General features: G+C 38.2%; 1 protein-coding gene across 3 annotated transcripts in view; it reads right to left on the reverse strand.

Moving 5' to 3' along the window:
* SPIN1 (spindlin 1) overlaps positions 1-18,128 on the reverse strand; it is a 66,522-nt gene extending 48,394 nt beyond the window's left edge. The window contains exon 1 of one of the 3 annotated variants that reach the window (XM_075211120.1): positions 17,750-18,128. The gene's annotated coding sequence lies outside the window, so the exon portion shown is untranslated. Of the gene's footprint in view, positions 1-16,965; positions 17,400-17,749 lie in introns of those variants that run through there. The other 2 variants (XM_075211117.1, XM_075211118.1) reach the window with 2 other exon arrangements.
* Between the last annotated feature and the right edge of the window lie 2,141 nt (positions 18,129-20,269).

A 20,269-nucleotide genomic window follows, 5' to 3' on the forward strand; every position in this document is an offset into this window, starting at 1 on the left:
AAAACTTTAGTTTGATTAGCATGCACTATGATAAAAACAAAAATAAAACTGAAAAACAAAATTCAAGGTATTTATTCAGCAAGAAGTATACTTTGTGTGTAGTCTGATACACTATTGAATAGTATACCTTGTATTAACCATATTCCATTGTTTTCTAGAACACTTAAATTCCAAGGGTCCTCAAACATGTGTATATTTTGTCTCCGTATTGGCAATCATAAATATCTTGCGCCTCTATAGTTCTAACCAACAAATGAAACAAACATTCAATTGCAAATAACTACTTAGCAAATTAAGCAACACAACCCAAAGCACCCCCAAAGATGCAAAATGTAAGATAAAACCTTGCCAGAGATGCAGTTGCAGAGTCAGATATTTACGAGATTTTAAGTCCCCCCCCCAATATATAGGGGCAGATTCAATACCCCGCATTGTTCTAAAGAACAACACGGGCTGCGCACCATTACAGGTTTTTTTCACTGTGCACTACTTCCGTTACTACTGTATTTTCAATGCTGATTTTTGCTCGCAGCTCTGTGAGCAGAAATCCCATAGAGTGGAAAATAAAGTCTTAAGCAGAAGATCTTTCAGAGCAGGTTAGTAAGAAGAATGGACAAATAATGGAGGTATCCCCACTGCTAACATTACACAGTTTGCAGGTATGGGCTCTCTTACCCAGAATGCTAGGGACTGAGGGGCCTATTTTAAAATCCTGCGGAAATGCCTCCTTCCCCATGGGTTAAGCAAAATTAAGTTATGTGCAAAAGATCTCTCCTGCATTAGGCAAACTAACGCAGTCCCCATTATTCTCAATGAGGACTTCAATATGGACCAATTTCTCAAGCTTGAAAAGCTTAGCTTTGTGGCTGAACAATTTTGATAAAGCGATACGTTAATTAAATTCTTAGAACTGCAATAAGAAATGGAAATTAACTGTTAGAAAATGTGAAGGGTCATGAATAGCCCCCAAGGACTTCTCATAATACACCAAACTACATTTAAAATAGCTCATTTCCCTGCCTTTCCCTGGTATTCAACACTCTTTAAATTGTTTAGCAGGGCTCCACACAGTGATTGTAAAAAGAGAAACCTAATCATGTTAAAGAGTATGACATGCCAGATAAAAAGCTTACATACCTATATAAAACAGGTAATATAAATTTGAGGGAACAGTTCATCACCCACTTCAAGGAAACAAGCTAGGATTAGTCTATAGAATTCTGTAAAACATTATTATATTCCACGTTTTTTCCTAAATAATTTAAGTTTTGAAGCTGAAGACAGTGTTAAACATAAGCACAACGCACTATTAATACAACCAATAAAACTCCACAGAACTCACACTAACTTATAAGACTATATGGTCAGTGTACCAGACATTCTTTATAAAAAAAACCACCATAGGTGTAAACCGTTTTGGAACACCCTTCTGAGCTCTGTTTGCAATACGTCATCCAGAGAGATTTTGAAAAGGACATGGTGAATTGTGGAAAGATAGCTAAGAAAAATAACAATGCAAGCGTAAAAAAGGTACTATTTAAATTAAAAAAACCTATGTGGGATTGATGCTTTAACAACAACATTTTAAACCAGTGTTGGCTAACCTGTGACACACCAGGCGTTGTGAAACTAAAGAACACCTGGAGCATCACAGGTTAGCCAACACTGTTTTAGACCCTGTCAAAACATTTAATTGAAATAATACCAGCCATTCCTACCTTATTAATATGGTAAAATGCGGAGGCTCTGTACTTCAATTTGAGCAGCAAGCGTTACAAATACAGTATTTGGCCAAGTTTCCTGGTTTCAGCTTCCCTGTGCACCCAGGTTTACCCTTCTCTCTATCCTGGCATCTATAAATTATAATGTATGCTAGGCACTAAACAGCATAGTAGGTTAACTGAATGCCATCAAACTGACCTTAGTCTGTGTGTGTTGGTTAGGAAATTTAGACTGTAAGCTCAATTGGGGCAGGGACTGATGTGAGTGCGCTCGCTGTACAGCTCTGCGGAATTAGTGGCGCTATATAAATATATGACGATAATAGGTAGCGGAGAGTCAACAAAGGCTATGAATACGGAGGTTATACATAAAAACATAAGATTTGAATGAAATTTTCAATTCCTTTTACATTTCTGTCTGCCACCTATGTTTGTGTTTTCTGGAAGACATTCTGCTGGTTAACACTTTCGACCGGCTGAATAAGCCAGTTAAGAAGCTAGGTAAAATCATTTCAGCTTACAATTCACAGAGCTACAGGAAGGAGCAGTTCAGGTAAACTTGAAAAAAATGACACCTTTATTTTTTTTAAATCATTAATTGTGCCTGTTGCAGGGAAAGCATGTCTATATGATAGGTATAGTGTAATGAAATCTTTCTGTGTTGGTTATGAGCAATTCTAGACAGTAACATCTGCTACCTGTTTCTGCCCTCTTATATTCGGTACATAAGTAAACAACCCTACCCCCAGTGACATCACACCAGCTAGTTGCCACTACCACTCACACCAAATCTAATATCTTCTAAAAGCATTTTTATACATCTTCTATTTCTGGATTGTTGTTGGCGAGACCTATATGAGGTGAGTAGCTGACAAGGAGTGCTGGTACTACTTGTGCCTGCTTTTTGCTCTCAATTTAACAAAAATTACACTATGGGGCAGATTCAATTGGCCGCATTACTATAAAAAGTAACACGGCCCGTGCACCATTACAGTTATTACGGTAATAGTGCGCTTAATTACCGTTATGACAGTAACTTCGACACCGGCTTTTTGCTTGTGGCTCCCTGAGCAGAAATCCAGGTCAACATTACCGTAATACCGGTAGTACATTTATCGCGGTGCTATTCTGGGGGGAATTGAATTCTATTTTGTATACTTTCATTGTTTAGGATCATCTTTGTGGCGATTATGTAGTATATCTAATGACTAACTGTTATTTTCTGTTGAATTTATGTATAACACTCTGAATATTTTATGTAACCTTTCAAAGTGTATTTTGCTAACTGACCTGAGTCTGCCCTAGGCAAGTGTCAATGGTCTTGCGAAAGTAGCCAGGCCAACAGATAAAATCTCTGAGTAGTTTGTGTATGCAGATGAGTTAGTCAGGCCAAACGAGCAGAGGTGAGCACTCAGGTCATGTGAAAATGCCAGGTCTCGGACATCCATAATTTACTTTGAAAGCCCCGTGTCATTTTGGTCATCGATCTAACTTAGGTGAAAAATTTAATTCCCATGGTGGAGGGTGAAGAGCCAGCAAGAAATAGTTTAAAAATCCCTTGTATCAATAGTACAGTGTCCATTTCTTTGAGGAGGATCTACCACGACTGACATGTGTCATTCTTTTCAATGTGTACTCCTCACACGCCAGTTCCTGAACTTGTAAGTAGGGATTCTGGTTTTATTTCCCATTTTATTTTCTGAGACACATTTTTGCAAACTTTTGGATGTCTGTTTATTACCTTTTTGTAAATAAGCCTTTGAAAAAGCCTTCCAGACTAAACATATCTTATCTAGCTGTAGTCTCCATGATTTTTTGTGAACTTACGAAGCCCAGGGAGGCTCATGCTACATATGTATGGTATTTAAGTGTGAAACATTAATAAGCGGTTCTGGTGAACGTAAGGACCCCATAATAAAACCTTTGTAGTGGCAGAAAAAGTGTATTCATTGTAAATTAAATTAACTAAGGTGACGCCAGTCACGGCCAGCTGTTCAGATTGCTGTATCTGGGACATGCTGGGCATTCGTGACAATCCTATTAGCAGAAGGGCCATGCTGGGAGGCTTGTAATATATTTGTAGCCATGTGTATCTAAGACTTCTGCATTTTATTTACATACTATATTACTTAAGTAATAAGTATTGTGTACAAAAAAGGAAAATAGCATTATAAATCGATGGGAAGAACTGCAATTAGATATGGTAACACCTACATAAGTAGCAAAACCCTTATGTAGGCGTTACCTTTTATTGATCAATAACTAAGAAAAAATTAAGATATTTGTTGCAATCCTCTTTTGTAGTCCAGCTCACAGATTGATAGGAAAATACCTAAAAGATCTTCAAAACTCAGAACGATATGGGAATAAAAACGTATGACTATATTGGACACACCAAGGACAGGCATCAATTTAGTCTATTTATACCATTTTATGATGCTTTGCAAATCTTCCTACACAGATCTTCTGAGGTTATGGCCTCTGTGGACCAAACCCTAATTGTAGGGCTATAGGCTTTCACACTCCTTATCTGAAACACAATCCTCAACATCACTGCTTTGATCAATCATTTGGCACATTCTGGATTGAACTGTGTAAGCAAAGAAGTGTATGTCCATTCTTGACTGTGTACGCACACTCAATATATTTTGTATTTTCAGCATCATTAGTAAAGCTGGGTACACACTGCAGAATTTTCCACCAACTTTTTATACCGATAGATTTTACATCCGATCAATGGTCCGATCGCTCGGTCCATGGACTGCATACACACTAGCCTTGTTTTAGATGATAAAGGGAAGAGCGGCCGTCCCGTCAGCAACTTTTTACAGCCATGTTGTCGTGAGCAATGATTTTAATTTCGTACACTCTGAAGCAACATCGGTCGGATTGGTCTGAAATTTATACACACTACACAACGGAAAGGAGATTGGAACGAAAATACTGAACGGTACAACCAACCAAATGAGGCAACAATCATCCATTTGGGTAGACTTTCGACCATCGTGTCACTACACACACTAACCAGACATTTGAACAAGAGGTTGTATGTCGGCTGGTTGACCAGATTATTGGACAAAAACCCTTTAGGGTGCACCCAACTTTTGGCGTTTGTTTACCTGATAAAGGAACATAGAGTCCAGGAAACTTGCAGATCGCGTGTTAAAAGGCAAAAAAATAAAGATGAATAAATAAGTGATGGCATGTTCAATTTTTTTCTTTGACAACAGTATACTGTTTTGCTTACCATTTATTGAAAGCTCCATAAAACTCTTCAGCACCAGTAAGTGGATATAACAAACCATTTAAAAAAAAATATCCCACCTACAAATACAGAACAAACAAGACTGGCGAAGAAGGTGCAGACAACATGACACAGAAGTAAATCTACTGACTTACATGGTACAAAAGGTGTCAAAATTGGGTTAAATTGGCTTTAGACTCAACAACGGGAGACAAACTAGTTGTGAAACTGCCTGTGTCTATTAGCATAAAATAAATTATATAATGCAATAAATGAATCAGCTTCAGTTAGTAATAGCACTACTTCGCTTTCCAGTAAAGGATTACAGCTCACATCACTGTGGGCTTGCCTATGACCAGCTCCTGATCATAGGCGAGACCCTGGGTTAATGGCCGAGACCTGGAGAAGGGGTTCAAAGGTATAGTGCCGACACAGATATCCAATTTGCCCAATCCTTTTACACATTTTTTTTCCCTCATGCAATACCTCACTTTACATAAAAATTCCAGTTATTTATAAGTGTTAGATGTTCTATTGGTATTTACTATGCATGCACTGTGCTCAAACTTCTTTGATTAGCATATATATTTTAATATCAGAGAGATTAAAAACGTATATTCTATTTAGTTAGTGGTTTCTGCAGCTATTCAAAACGTGATGAATGCGCTAACTGAAAACAAAAATACACAATACCACAATCTCTGCCATCCCCCTTCCAACCCTACAAAAAAAAAAAAATCATATTATTACTTCTCTCCTCTCTTGTATGGGTTACATGAATTCTGCCAATTCACGGGAATTATCTCTGACTTTTTATTACATTCAATTCTGGATCTGTAGAGCATGGTACATAGCTCCTGCCTACAAAAATATCCAGTCACCCCTTAAATTTCCTGGCCCAACAATATAAACTTTATACACACAATAGTAAAAGATTACAGGTAACAATTATGGCATGAGGGAGATGTATAACACTTTTCCATGAGCAAAGCATTACTTAATCTTACCAAAGGTGTGCCACTGTGCCTACAATGTCTGTGGCACCAAGTATTTTACCTCTATCCACTGTTATGTGTATGGACAAGGTCTTGACTTTCTTCTGTTACTGGTTTGACTGCAATTTTTGAGCTTTTGTATTGTAAAACTTCTTCTAATCAATATTTGTTATAGCAGTAGGTGTGTTCTCTGTCTGGTGAAGTTTTCTGGGTAACTAAATGTTAAGTCCATTAAGTTATCCGAGATCTAAATCATTGTTTGACAAATAGAAAAGAGGGCCGGGCCTCGCTCACATGCTTACAACCTGTAGTAGCAGAGTTAAAAGATCAACAGAAGCTAAATATAAACAGCCCTGGACTTACACTAAGATTTACACTAAGATTAATCTGAAGAACTGTTATTTACAACCTGCAACCTCATTTTGGCCTCATTCACCCATTTATTTATCAACTGAAAACATAGGAGCACTGGAGACTATCTCCATGCAGCAGTTCTTCCCAGGGCTCCTCTGTTCCACTTAGAGTCACAGCAGAAACCTGAGAGTTGAATGAACTTCAAAAGTCATACTCCAATCTGGAGCTTCAGTGGTAAAGAACAACCCCATCCAGGGACACCACCCCACACCCCACAGTTCCAACAATAAAAATAAGAAAGAATCTTACAAATTTGGAGGGACATCACAATCAATTGAATATAGCCAAAGATTACCAACATTAAAATGTTACTTCTTAAATTAAGGTTAAAGTTGTAAAGTTGAAGCAACATTATTATCTAAACATTTTATTATGCAAAACAATTGGACTAATACAGGGAAATGTATAACATTCTCCCAAGATCTACATTCAACACAAAGATACCTCAAAATAAGCAAGCAGTCATCACATTAAACGCCAGACAATGGTTCAGCAAAAATAACTAAAACTACATCAGCCTGCAAATAGCTATGTTTTTCTCTGAACACTGGAACAAAATATTGTCCAGGGAAATGTGATGAGGGGAATATCTGACTGCCCCTCAGTATTAAATGTCACATATTACATGTTAGAAATATAGATATGTAACTCAAGTGCTTTACAAGAAAGGTTTTAAAGGGAATCGGCAGGTGGCAGACTACGTACATTTCTGAAGATGTGGTACTGAATAGATTTCACCTGCCATTGTACACTTGATAAACAAATTATCATGTGATTAGATATAATCTATTTAGAAAGGGGGGAGAAAAAAAAAAAACACACACACCACACACATAACATACCACAAAATAGTGATTGTAAAAAAATTCTGCTCTTAATGCTGCTTCAAAGCATACCTCCAACAGAGATTAAAAACATTAACCCAGTGTATTACTTACCTGAGGAGCAGTGTTCTACTGAATCCAATGGCTCCCAAACATGTGCTGCAACCCAGCGATGCTCTTCTCGCTCCTGAAATGTGTTGATCAACATCATGCTCTCTGTATAGAAAAGTATGCCTAAGGATAGCATCAGACTCAAAGGACGTAGGATACCTGTTGAATTTGGTGGAATTCCAAGCAAGTAATACTTATGGAAACTGATCTAAAAAGGTGGCATTTCTAATTTTACTAGTAGCTTAGAAAAACCGAAATGTCCCGATTGCCTATATTTTCTACAGTTAACTGTAGAACAAATTTCATAAATTAAATCAATCCAACAGCCTTAATGCAAAAGTTATCAATACATACCAAGAGGATGCTCAGGCCCCGATGTAGCCGCTTGTTGCACCCTCCTTCCTTAGACTGCACACAGCCTAGAAAGATTGTGACTGGGTGTGGAAATAGAGGGTTTTGAAGTTCATTTCTCCATTACCTACAATCCAGTTCCCCATGTGAGCCAGACTATAGGAGAGAAAGGGAAAAGTGACTATGCACACCAATAGCCTTGGTCGATGCAGTCACCACTGGGTACTTTGTACATACCCCCCTCCCCCTCCTTGATATCAAGTTTATCATCAAATACCTTCTCCTATAGTCAACAGTGAAAAGCACTGCTAAACTATTAAATGGAGAGGACAGTCATCTGTGTCTTGTGAAGAAAGATGCAATTAGTTTTACTGCTTAATACATCTGCAAAACATGTTGATAAATAACTCGCAACTCAGACGCACCAGACGATCCAACTCAGAATTAAGAGCATTATTACAACAACAGCAAAAAACAAAACAAAAAATTAGAGGCTTGTAAACCTAAGTAAAAAAATGTTGATATTCTACTATACACAACTTCACACATCACAGCCTCCCAGCACCGAAATCCATATTATAGTGAGCCACACAACTTTACATAACATCCTTTGCTTGAAGCTCTGGGAGTTGACATATGATATGGGGGCCAGCTTAAGAGATTGGGCTGTGCTATAGGCAATAGTCCTTGTGGAACAATTAGCATATCATTTGAAGACCCACTCCAAGGTGAAACAGGGAAGCAGAAGGTAAATTGCTTTGTTTACTCCAGCATACATTTCATTCCAAATGATAGATATATATATATATATATATATATATATATATATATATATATATATATATATATATATATATATATATATATATATATATATATATATATATATAAATATAATCAAAACCTGCATGTTATACTTGGTCCTGAAGGTATGGTCATCAACAAAATGTTAAAGGTTGAATATTGTAATACGTTTAATAAACATTAAAAAAAAAATTGTCTGGCATGGGCCTTTTTGAGTGTATGAAAAAGGTTAAAAGCATGTTGTTTAAGTTGAAATATCACAAGACGACAAACCAGAATAATTGGGATAAGGGACAGGTCACTTCGGCAAAAACGTTTTTACCTAGTACCTGTTGCCCTATATTTGTGCCCAGCAGAAACCATAGAAAGACAGTTATACTTGCTCTACTTGCACCCATGCGGCTTTATTTGCATATTTCCTCTGCCTTTAAGAGCGCTGGAGGTAGGTTGCACTAATAGGCAGCTTGCTGCATAGGAGAAAGCCTAAGCTGGCCAGCTCCTACCAGGTCAGGGCTTTTGCACACAGCACATACTGTTTTCCTAGGAGATCTCCTGGGCAGAGGTAATCTAATGAATGTGAGCTTTAGTCTAACTTATGGATCTGTAGAAATTGAATGTGTACAGCTCATGAATTAAACTTGCTCAAGGAATAAAATGAGCATGTTATTTCCCAATAACAGTGAGCGCTCATTGGAATTTTCTTGTTTATATAATGTTATTGCAACACATGACTACCCAAGCATGGACACTAAAACAAGGAATGGATTCTGAAGGAAAAATAAACAGTTTTCTCATTTACCTGCTTTCAGTGTGAAAGGCAAATTATTTATAGATTCAGGTATATATCACAAATGCAGATGATGAAAAAGCACAATAGAAAAATAGTTTGCTGGTTCTTCTGTTAGAACACAAACTTGTATAAACAGACATTTGTCAAGAATAGCCAAACACATTGATTTTGTATTTTAGAATGGACGAATAGTTCAGTGGTTATGGGTGCTGCCTGTATAAAAATGACATGATGAGACTTACTGCTGTCATACAGGTGCAAATCTGATTGTCAGCTCCAAGCAAACTTGTCTCCTGGTATCCCAGGCACCAAAATCTAGATTACAAATTCAACTGTTCAAGGAATCCATGCCCACCACATAAAATATAGTTATTAAAATAGAAATAGTTACATGCATCGCAAACAGTTCCCAAAGCACTAATAATAATATCCCACATGAAATTAAATCCATCTATCAAGCAGTAACAAAAGCGATAAGTATCACGTTCCTGAAAGTTACAACCGAAAACCAGAATATAAAAAAAAAAAAAAAAAAAAAAAAAAAAAAAACCCTACACACCCAAAAAGAATCCTTCTCATGAAATTCATGATACTCACATAAACACCTTATTTTTAAATGTTTTTAATTATGGATTTTTAAATTGAAAAATTAAAACAGGTAGTGTCTGGCGCTGCTGCACCAAGTTCAATTTGTCTGTAGAAAGGGAATCTGTAGCCATGTTACATCACGCTCTGTCACTGTAGTCCTGAGGTGGTGGAATTCAATGCTACCAAGGACTATGTGGTGGATGCAAAGAAAGTGAGAGGAAGGGCATGAGAACTAAGGACAAGGAAGGCAACAGGAGGGACAGGATGGCAGATAATCGTGCGACAGCGCAGATCACACAGCTCAGATGATTCAGGCATAGCGAGCGGGTAAAGTTCATTACGTCACTTCAGTTACACATTTTCATCTCCACAAAGGTTTTTGACTAGGTGTTACCAAAGATGTTTCACTTGAAAATTGAAGTAGAAAATAGCAGCAGCCTGAGCCCGCCATTACCCGCAGCCAGGGAGAGATGAGGGGGTGCAGAGGAGTCCAGTGGCTCTGGACTGACACAACAAGAAATAAAATCACAAGGGAGAACACATTACTATCAGAGCAGACAGGTTCTTAAGAAGATCTCAACTACCGGAAAGATTTCAGTTAATGGCAGCAATAGCATTGTGCAGGGCAAGTACAGTCGAGTCCATAAATATTGGGACATCTACACAATTCTCATATTTAGGGCTCTATACACCACCACAATGGATTTGAAATGAAACAAACAAGATGTGCTTTAACTGCAGACTTTCAGCTTTAATTTGAGGGAATTTACATCCAAATCAGGTGAACAGTGTAGGAATTACAACGGGTTCTATATGTGCCTCCCACTTTTTAAGGGATCAAAAGTAATGGGACAAACGACTCAAAAGCTATTTCATGGACATGTGTGGGCTATTCCCTCGTTATTTCATCATCAATTAAGCAAGTAAAAGGTCTGGAGTTGATTCTAGGTGTGACATTTGCATTTGGAATCTGTTGCTGTCGACTCTCAATATGAGATCCAAAGAGCTGTCACCATCAGTGAAGCAAGCCATAATTAGGCTGAAGAATCAAAACAAACCCATCAGAGAGATCGCAAAAACATTAGGTGTGGCCAAATCAACTGTTTGGAACATTCTTAAAAAGAAAGAATGCACCTGAGAGCTCAGCAACACCAAAAGACCGGAAGACCCGGAAGACCACGTTAAACAACTGTAGTGGATGACAAAATAATTTTTTCCCTGGTGAAGAAAAACCCCTTCACAACAGTTGGCCAAATCTAGAACACTCTCCAGGAGGTAGGTGTATATGTGTCAACAATCAAGAGAAGACTTCACAAGACTGAATATAGAGGGTTCACCACAAGATTTAAACCCTTTGTGAGCCACAAAAATAGGAAGACCAGATTAGAGTTTGGCAAACAACATCTAAAAAAAAGCCATTACAGTTCTGGAACAACATCCTATGGACAAATAAGAAAGATCAACTTGTACCAGAGTGATGGGAAGAAAAGCGTATGGAGAAGGAAAGGAACTGCTCATGATTCAAAACATACCACCTCATCAGTGAAGCATGGTGGTGGTAGTGTCATGGTGTGGGCATGTATGGCTGCTAATGGAACTAGTTCCCTTGTATTTATTGATGAAGTGACTGCTGACAAAAGCAGCAAGATGAATTCTGAAGTGTTTCAGGCAATATTATCTGCTCATATTCAGTCAAATGCTTCAGAACTCATTGGACGGCACTTTACAGTGCAGATGGACAATGACCCGAATCATACTGCAAAAGCAACCAAAGAGTTTTTTTAAGGCTAACAAGTGGAATGTTATGCAATGGCCAAGTCAATCACCTGACCTGAATCCGATTGAACATGCATTTCACTTGATGAAGACAAAACTGAAGGAAAAATGCCTCAAGAACAATCAGAAACTGAAGACATTTGCAGTAGAGGCCTGGCAGAGCATCACCAGGGATGAAACCCAGCGTTTGGTGATGTCTATGCCTTCCAGACTTCAGGCTGTAATGGACTGCAAAGGATTTGCAACAAAGTATTAAAAAGTGAAAGTTTGATGTAGGATTGTTTAGTTTGTCCCATTACTTTTGGTCCCTTAAAAAGTGGGAGGCACATATAGAAACCGTTGTAATTCCTACACTGTTCACCTGATTTGGATGTAAATACCCTCAAATTAAAGCTGAAAGTCTGCAGTTAAAGCACATCTTGTTTGTTTCATTTCAAATCCATTGTGGTGGTGTATAGAGCCCAAAATATGAGAATTGTGTTGATGTCCCAATATTTATTGACTTGACCGTACACCCAGCGGGCCAGTAACTTTACAGGAACCTCTCCTATTAGTAATCATGATAAAGAATGAGGTACTAGATAGGCATATAACAACAAACAAGCCATTATGAGGGGTACAGGACACATCTGCTTTATCGTCTGGTCCCATGAATGAGCCTTTATCTGGCCACTCTTCTGTGATGATGCATTATCCGCTCACTCCCAGCTCAATATGACTAGTTGCCAGCTACAGGTAGGAACATTCTCTATACACAAGTGCAAAGTCAGGCTCCAGTATGTATGTGGCTCTGGTGTCTCAGGCCGTAGTGTGAAGAAGGTTTAAGTTTAGTGGATGCTAGATTATTGTTTGCTCAAAGCCTGCAAGACCAGCACAATGTTTATGCAGAAAATAACCGTTAAAATGGTCTAAACAATTGCATAGCACATTGAAGCTTGGTAATAACATAGGTTTTTCTGGACAAAGCTCAATATTTGCACATTTATATTAAAGGTCAGTCAATTAGGCGTACCAAACCAGCTTGCATGAAGTTAAAGGTACAATATAGTATTTAATAGATTTTATTCATAAACAATACACACAGAGGTTTTCACATTGTTGCAAATTTATATTCTAAATACATCAATGAATAACAGAAAAGGTACAAGTCCTATTTCATAGTAAGAAACAGTCCAACCATGTTCACCACCTCCCATCATAAAGCTTATTACAGCTGTAAAAATCAAAAAGGCACTTGGAACCTTATATGTACTTTGCTTAATTGCGCTTAAGTCAGGGAAAATTAGATACTAATCATATTTTCATTTTATTCCTCTTTTTGGGATAGTAAAGTCAGGGGTTTGACAGTCTCTACTTTGCCTGGAGTCAATGGGCTAAGGTCTTCAAGCTGGTGCACTGTCGGATTATTGCCATATGTATAAAATGGACAGGAGCAATTTGGAATGAGATTGGGAAATTTTGTGACAAAAACAATTGCACTTTGAAGACTTTAACTCGCCTAGAGTTATCACCACCTTTGGGGAATTTTTTTTTTAAAAAATTTACTTTTTGAAACTTTCAACTCTTGATGTTTACATTTAGAAAATGTAAAAACAGGAACATAAAAAAAAATTGAAGTTAGAGAGAACTTTAACCCACAAGCACATATGTTAAAAAAAAAAAAAAAAAAATCAGTGGCCAGTTAGTTAAATCTGGTAGGATATATAAAGGCTGTATCACCACATATGAATGACCTGGTTCTTCTCCTCATTGGTAGCCAAGAGGCCACTATATACAGCCATTTTTCCCATAGTTAACCTCACAGCCCCAGCTGAAAACAGGGATGTGATGCTGCAGAGGACCAATCAAAAACTGCAATCACGGATATTGCGACTTCTGAATGGGTGTAGGCAGGAGTCCATACAACCATTTTAAAGTGACAAAGCTAACTAACCATTTAAGCATTCATTGACATCAACTAAAAGACTTCAAAACTTAAAGAAGCCAAAAGTAACCTTTTAGGCTCATTTGTTAAAGCTGGATTGGGCAAATTCCAAGAGCCAAGATGCCAAACACTCAACTAATAACATGGCAAACTATGGGTTTACACTGAATACAGATGTGCCATTATATATTTCAAGATTGAATCGCTTAGAAAAATAAAGTTTTAAGAAGAAATTATTAAAAAGCCTGAATGCAAGATATACATAAACATTTCATGTGTTGATGTGTGCCCTACGGCATGTCATAAGAAGCAAACTAGAATGATAGACAATCAAGTTCACTATCAGAGTTGGAGTAAAATTTGCTTTACAAAAAAGGGTGGTGGTCACACATGTCTAGCATAAAGCAAAACTGCAAACGTCACAGTACCATGCCACCCATGACCTGTTCAAGTCTGCAAAGTTATAGGTACTCAGACACTTTATGTTGGCCAATTCACGAAGGGCACAAAATGACTATGTATAGCCCCCACTATGTCCCTAGTATACCGCACACTTCTAACCCACAGCCAATGTAATTTTGCCATACATGATAATATAACTAATATAATCAAAATTGGATACTCTTCATAAAATAAATGTAATTGGTTTCAGCAACACAATACTATTGACTAAATGTTATATTAATTCTGAGAAAATATGGCCACAGCACTTAGGCACTATAAAATATAATAAAATGACAATTAGTGTTTTACATAGAGAAACAAAATGGTATTAAAACGGTAAGGTACAGATAGGACTCCTGGCATTTTGGAAAATGAAAACAGTTTCTTTCACAACAAGGGATATTATCTTGTACCCTCCAAATTGAAGCAGTTTAAGCGAAAAAAAATAAAAATCTGTCCCAATGAAAAGTCTCTTTCTTGCTTTCGGTTTCACGGCATTATTGGAGTGGTATAGCTTTTACAAACCCCTTTGAAGCACACTATTTAGCAAAATGTTCTGTGCACACAACATAATAGGGCCATAAGCCCAGGACCAGAATAAAGGCCAGTATTTTGAGCACATTGTTTGCAAGTACAAAACGTATATATTCCACATCTCCATTTACTAATATAAATGGTTGTGATAACTGAATTCATGTTCATACATATAAAGCTGCTTTCTGTAAGGGTCATACGACCGCAAGATATTCCTTTTTTACCACTGCATAAACTGTCTCTCAGACTTAAAAATTGCTACATTGAGTAGAAAATGGGATATTATTCCCTTTTGGAGTTTACCTAGCTTAGCATAGCAACTAATCCATAGTTTGAGATGTTAGTCTGCACTCAGAATCTCTTGTCAAAATCTGGGGCCTGAAACACTGTAGAACAAGTACTACTCTGTAAATGGCTTATAACAGCTCAATGGCAATACTTTGGGTAACTGTTTGTCAGATCTATTAAGGATTTAGAAATGGTACCATTTTATAGTACTATTGAATGCAATAACAACCAATAAATCAGTGTTGGTCTGCTTGTGTTTACATAGGTTCCCTCCGGGTGCTCCAGTTTCCCCCTGCACTCCAAAAAACATACTGGTAGGTTAATTGGCTGCTATCAAAAATACACCCTACTCTATCTGTCTGTGTATGTTAGGGAATTTACAATGTAAGCTCCAATGGGGCAGGGTCTGATGTGAGTGAGTTCTCTGTACAGGGCTGCAGAATTAGTGGTGCTATAGAAATAGCTGATGATGATGGACAAAGAGCGGCCCTTTGGCCCTTTACGCTTTGAGGTTAGATTTGTTTGCGATAGCTTGTTACATTTAGGTCTGATGATCTGTTATTATAGATAGGGGTCTCTTTCTTTGATTACATTTATAGTTTTACTTATTGCTGAGATTAAAGGTGATGTGTGGCTCTTTTGTAGGTTAGAGGGTCGCCCCATCATCAACATTTATTTATAGAGCGCCACTAAGTCCGCAGCGCTGTACAGAGAACTCACTCACATCAGTCTCTGCCCCATCGGGGTTTAGAGTCTAAATTCCCTAACACACATACAAACACAGACACACAGACTAGGGCCATTTTGTTAGCAGCCAATTAACCTACCAGTATGTTTTTTGGTGTGGGAGAAACCCAAGCAAACACGGGAAGAACATACAAACTCGTCACATATAAGGCCATGGTCAGGAATTGAACTCATGACCCCAGTGCTGTAAGGCATAAGTGCTAACCACTTAGCCACCGTGCTGCAGCCCCTAAAGTGTACCAGGTTGCCTATCACTGCCATAGATGATTTCAGATTGTGAGAAAAATAAAAACAAAAGGCCCATTAGAAACAATAGCCATTATTACTGAATATCAACACTAACTAGTGAGCTTATTTATTCACACTCAAAAGGTGTTACATATGTAATGCTATTTGTGAAACACAGGCAAACAATAAAAGTGAAAGGCAATATTACAAATCATGCCTCATGTGCTTTGTCCATTCTCTGTTCAACTGTAAATTTACTGAAGCATTTAATTTATAAGTAATAAATCAAGCAAAGCATTCACAATTGATAAACAGACATGCCAATTAACAATAAACAAAGCCATAACTGATTGACAAGCCATAAGAGAATGAATAAAAATTACTTTTTGATTTAACAACTGTCAAATAGTTGAATAATTTTGGGGGTCATTGACATTTGAGAGAACTGCGCTTCAAAGTTCTAAAACTTAAAGTTTATTGAAAGGCAAATAATAAATAGCTAGTGCAAGATATCACATGCCTCTACAGCAAAGATTAAAGATTAAATACATAGTCTAAAAATGAAAAAAAAAAAAAAAAAAAGAATCAGGCAGATGATTCAATAGTGTAAGTGATGCTGCCATTACAATGAGAAGAGAGACAGTGGCAAGGTCAAAATCATAGCAACATTATCCCCTTTAAATGCAATTCTTTAATAATCACTTTTTCCCTACACAGAAATTATAAACCACAATTGCAAGATTTTATATGTAGAACAGTCACTAAAATCATTAAGAATAGAAATCTCTTCCAGAGCACACACCTGAGCAGTAAATGTGATAGCTGATACAATCTTTGAAGCTGGAGGAAAGGAACACAATGCTCACTGCACAGAATAAATAATTCCAGCTATAGTATAAGTCTTGTTTTTTTCATTCTCAAACACTGAAGATTACACATCAAAGGAAACATCTCAAAAACTAAAATAACCACCATCTGAAAAAGCTGAAGTAGGTTGTCTATGCCAACATTTTTTGGTGCATCACTCCCCTCCCCAAATACCAAAACATTAAGAAGAACACAGCAGTAACAGATACTCTGCTGGGTACCGAGGCCTACTGCAGATCACACTCCAAACTTGGCATGCCTATGCCTGACTGAACGATACATGCAAAACACAGCTAGTAATATGCGGGTTCTTACCCTTGACGTGCCACACTAGGAGTGGGGCGCAAGGTCCTGGGGGACTCGTCTACCTGAGGTTATTAGGGAGTAGTGTACTTGGGGAATACAGCCACCGGGGTAACACAGCAAGGAAATCGGAGGCAAAAAAACAAAAACAATTAGCCCTAGCAGGCACCGAGGATGTCAGCCATGTTGTGTGTTGGTCCAGTATTTACAAACCTGCAGCAGCGAGCGATTCAGTCTCAGTGAGAGAGACGAGAGGGGGAGGGGGCGGAAGGCAGCAGACAAAGGAACCCAAAGCCTGAGACACAGACAAGACACACACACACAAGGCTGCTCCAGCCTGCCTCTATCCCCGCCTTATGTCACTGGCATGGAAAAGGCAGCTCCAGCCTTTCTCACCATGACACTTGCATGTCACGCACTTGTAGAGTGTACATGTTTAACACACAACACTGGCTGTGCTCTGGGGCCACTGTCTACACAGACTAACCCCTGACACTGGGAAGATTCCACAGCCCAGGTGGAACAATAGAAAAGGGAGACATCTGTGTTACGTCATACATTCTAAAGGTATTGTGACGTCACGGCCTGAAGGGGAACACAAGGGGGCGTCGCTGCGCGCCAGGGGAGAGCTAGGAGTTGTGTGCGGAGCTTAGAGCAACAGGAGGATTGTAGGAGTGTGCAGGGAGTTGATGGAGACATGATATAGTGTTACCAGGCTCCAGCTTGTGCATGAGAACAAAGGGTTGAGCACACAGGCCAGTGAGCAGACACTCCAGATCAGGAAGACTCCTCTTACCTGTGAGGCTGTGGGTGGGATATGTTTCCCTCCACTTTCTCCCGAGGAGCTCAATCCCACTGTCTTCCAGGTGATGGCTGCGACACTGATCCCCTGCGGCCAGTTACCCCAATCCTCCTCCCTCTTTTGTCAGATTCCGTCACCAGTGTGTTCTGTAGGAGCAGCTCCCGCCTCAATCTCCTCTCCCCTGAACTTCCAAGTCCTTCACTCACACACTCCAGTTCTCGTTTTCCGAACTCTTCACTCACCCCCTCCCCCTTTCACATACTGACAGATTTGGAGCTGGCTGTTACTATACAGTTCACTATCACTCTTCTGCCAGGATAAGGCCTCGCCTTCCTGCCAAATAATGATCCTTCCAAAGCTGGACCCCTCCTCCCTCTGTTGGTGCAGGACTGAGATGCACGCATGCGCACATGGAGCCCGATCTTCGCCGCGGTAGGACTGAAATGCGCATGTGCGTGACTTCTCTGTTGCTAGTTCAGGTTTTGATAGGCATATTTTTCAATGATCCTCATCAGGCGTCTGCAATTATTATTAATAATAATTACATAAATGCTTTATCCCGTTCAGGTGAGATGACCCACTGCATCTCTTCATTTTAGAGGTTTTATGTTTTTAGTATTTGTTTTTAAAATGTTTGTAATTATTTTTAAACAAATACAGTAAACTGTATTCCTCGTTGTGCTGTGTTTACAATCAATGTTTTGGTTAGTAACATTTGTTTTTGGATATTTTTTCCAAGTAAGCGCTTTGTGTTATTGCTGGGCATAAACGTGGGATCTAAGTTTCTGGTCTTACTAAAGTCAGTTACACTATTGCGAAATCGCTCACATAATGTACCGCAATGAGCTGATGAACTGCTCAGTTGTATCCTATTATCTAAACTACCATCCTGCCACCTTTTCATAGTGTTATAGTGCTTTTTCAATTCATTTTCCAACTATAAAAACCTGACATTGCATTGGAAAACTCTGACATGGATCATGTTGGCCAGTGTACTTGCAAATTTGTGAGTATGCTTAAATGTTCTTCATGGCAAGTCAATGGAATCTTTTATATTATATAATATATAATATTAATATAATATATATAATATTAATATATATAATATTAATATAATATATAATATTAATATAATAATATATAATATAATATTTTTATTTTTTTTATAAAAAACCTTTTTTCCACCTTTTAATTATTTCATACTTTTGGAAGTTTCAAAGCAGTATACAGTCATATTCATAGAATAAAAGGGGTTCCTGTTTATCAATTAGTGATATGTGGGAGAAGCCCTTAATGACCAGCCCTTCATGAGTTAAAGGAATGTAGGGGACATCAGTACTTGCTTTTGTGACAGATTAAATAGCTGCCTAAGGGATTGTCGTTAATTAGACACTTTTATGTTGTGCGGATGAGAATAGGCTTCAGTATTCAAGATACTAGATAGAAATTACTAAAAATATAGTAATGTATATAATATTTAAAAGAGTAGCTGCTTTCTCATTTAATCTGTGTTACTGTGCATGTACTATATGAAAACAAATGTGATTATTGATTTATGTGAAAAATTCCTGTATTTATTCTTAGGTGAATTCTGTAACTTGCATTGTGATTATTGAATGATTCACTGATATTATTTCATCTGACATCACTACAGATTTAATAACGAAAGTATCCCTTTCTTTTTTGACAGGAGGACAAATGGTTTGGGACAGTTCCGTGGTTAAAGGGTTGGAAAGCGTAGTATTTTGGGAGACATAAGCTGTGGTAATTTTAAATGTCGATAAGAAGAAAAGTAGAGATCAAAACAAGCCAATGCAATGCTAGTCTCTAAAGAAAGTAGCACAGTAATCCAAATTTGACTGTCCTAAAAATAAAATTAAACTGCAGGGTATATATGGGCTGCAACCAAATGTTGGTTCTTCAGCACTAGTTACTGTTTGCAGTCAGGTTTTGCTTATTGGCTCTGATTGCTTGTGCCAGCAGATAACACTTGTGTTTCTGGTCTGTGCAGTGCTGCCACCTGTCAAGAACTGCTGGTATAGCAATGATTCCTCCTAGACTTGTTTCTAAGAACCCTAAGATCCCAGATGTGAACTTGTGTCTTTCTTGTAATAGCACCAAAAAAAATACTTGAAGAGCGAATATGTGAATAAATTGATCCAACTTTGGTCTTTGGGTCTGAAAACCTTCCAATGCATCAAATACTGAACCTGACTTCCAGCTCTGCAGGAGCTGATAGTCAGCTGAATGATATCATTTTGGTAGCCTGTGGCATTCATTACAGGGGGAGGTACCACAACCCACTCTGGTAAGGGATTGAGGCCAACTGGTTTTACAAGAGACACATGGACCACCAGGTGTATCTAGAATTTGTATAATGTGAATGCTACTGGACTGATCTTCCTAATGGTTGGCCACAGCTCAATGCACCTTGGTACTAACTCCCCTTATCAATCACTGAATACCTTGGGTCATTCCATCTCTTCTAGTTCTGAATCCACTTGTGGTTGATAA

Source organism: Mixophyes fleayi, chromosome 1 (assembly GCF_038048845.1).
Source record: "Mixophyes fleayi isolate aMixFle1 chromosome 1, aMixFle1.hap1, whole genome shotgun sequence".
In the NCBI taxonomy this organism is placed as follows: Eukaryota; Metazoa; Chordata; class Amphibia; order Anura; family Limnodynastidae; genus Mixophyes; species Mixophyes fleayi.